Source organism: Rhagoletis pomonella, unplaced genomic scaffold (genome assembly GCF_013731165.1).
Source record: "Rhagoletis pomonella isolate Grant_MI unplaced genomic scaffold, Rhpom_1.0 Rhpom_scaffold_00001, whole genome shotgun sequence".
Classification (NCBI taxonomy): Eukaryota; Metazoa; Arthropoda; class Insecta; order Diptera; family Tephritidae; genus Rhagoletis; species Rhagoletis pomonella.
In genome coordinates, this window is record NW_023458555.1 from 70718523 (window position 1) to 70720990 (window position 2468).

Consider the following 2468-nt stretch of genomic DNA (forward strand, 5'->3'; position numbering starts at 1 on the left):
TTTTTTTTTGTTATTTTATGACCTTATAACAATTATATTCAATAATTTTTATTGAGCTCGAGGCCGTTTTTAATGAAAAACTTATTGTGAAAAAGCAACAATAATCTGAAAAAATGGTAGAAGTGATAGCTATTTCGGAAATCACCACAATTCCTCATCAGACTTCTTTCAGTAGGATTCGAACCGACGATCCCACTGATTCAGCCGGTTGCCTACGCACTGTGCTAAATTCGCCTTGTGTACTCTTGTTGCTTTTGTTCCACTTTTTCATTTATTAAGCCAACACAATCAAGCGCAGCTATTCCGCTGCAATTCACACTTGATCATGTGGTTGTTGGTTTTTGTTAATAATTCTATTTTGTTAGAATGTTTAACTTTTAGGTGTGTTCGTCCTTAAGATATTTGTTGTATTGTGGGGAAGCAACAATAATTGAGTAGTCCACTTGCAAACAGCGTTATGTGATAACAACAAGTAAAATCCAAATTGTATCTTTTCTTTATTATCTGAAAACTTAGACAAATAAGAGCCCAATAACATTAAAAAACAAAATCGCAGTATGGTAGTTTGTGCAAATTTTATATATAAAAAATTAATATAGCGAGTTTTGAAACAGTAACCTTTACATAACTAGCTTTTTATAGCTTTTCGCGTTCTCTCTTCCATGAATATTGGTCTGCTTCTTTTTTATGACGTCCTCCTCTAGACACCGAAACTACCACGTTTTCTTGCAGTGTTCTAAGTTCATCAGAAGATGGAGACTTTTTAACTTGTATAAATACGTACAATAAATATTGTAGCGACTTTTGAAAGTGTATATATACATACAGTAAGTATTATAGCGACTTTTGCTAGAGTGGCTAACATTTTATGCTATTGATTGCTATAAGGATTTTGGGCTGTATTGTTAGTGGACATGAAACTACTTTAAATACTAGTACGTTAACCACCAAAAACTGAAAATCGAAAAAATTTTACATAGAGCACATTGCAAGTGGACTACTCAATTTTGAAAAAATGGTAGAAGTGATAGCTATTTCGGAAATCACCACATTTCCTCATCAGACTTCTGGCAGTGGATGAGTCAGCTAGGGTCGTTGAATCGTATCCCACAGAATTTCCCTGTAAGATTCTCTATTTCGAATAGTAGGCAAAATAACGAATTGTAATGTTAAATTCAAACGAAAACAATTTTTCTTTCGTTGTGATATAGTATTTGAAATATAAGACTCTTAAAACAAGTTAATATTACCAAAATACAAGAAATATTTGCACTGTGGTAATAAAGTGTTAAAAAAATTACTAGCACAAAATTTAAGATGCTGGTAAGAGAATTGGAGGCTAAACCAAACCTGGCACGAGGGGCTCCAGTATTCGGAGCTGAAAAAGCCTCATTTGATGCCCAGTGGGACGAAGTGGCCAATGAACTAAATGGGTATGGACGTCCGAAAAGAAGTGTTGTTGAATGGATAAAGGTGAGTATGAGCCCGGAACGAGCTCGGTAATTTCTGTTACTTTCGGTTACCAAATTCGTATTTTATAAATATCCATATGTATGTATGTACATACATATGTATGTAAATTAATATAGTAGATACATAGAAATACAAATGTGAAATTCTTTGTACGATTTTATCCATAGATTTGGGCTGGCCTTAAAATTTGGACTATTCGGAAGATAGCTGACAGCCAAAGGAATTTCAGCCCCACCGGCAGCGGTCCATTCCGCCACACAACATTGACAGAAGTAGAGAAGCCCATCGACCGCATCCTAATGTTGTCGACGGCAGCAGTACCAAGTGAAGCGGTTCTTGGAATAAGAACGCCATCGCAAAATCGCAGAAAACGCTCTTTTCAAAATGCGATAGCCAAAAAGCAGGCGGAAGCATCAAAAATTCAAGCTGAGGCTTCAAAAAAACTGGCCGGAGCTGCAATAATGCAGGCTGAGGCAACAAGAACCATCGCGGAAAATTCCCAACAAATTGCCGCAGCTTTATTAAGGCAGGTTGATGCAATTGAAATTTTAATTGAAGTTTTCTAAAACAAATAAGATCTATAAACAAGCTCTTATAAATTTATATTGGCCCCTATTATGAGTTGCATTCGATCTTCGACTGTGGTCGAAGGTGCTGATCGAACGAATTTTCATTTGGTATTATGGCGCTCATTCGATGAAGATCAGCGCTATTGTGAATTTCGCTCGTTTAGGTTGTTCACAATAGTATATTTTTCACCACTGAGAAGCTTGAGCAAACTAAATAGTGTGCTTATACATATGTATATATGTAAATTTGTGCAAATTAAAATGAAATAAAAAAGAAAGCGAGTTTATAAAAGCGTGGTAAAAAACATTTTTAATTAGCACAACGGAGTTCTGGTTGAACGATTCGTCAGAGGATGAGGGCTTAAAAAACTGGCCTGGAGCAGAAAACGTGAGAGTTTAAGTACAGTCTTTCGAATATATTTTGAC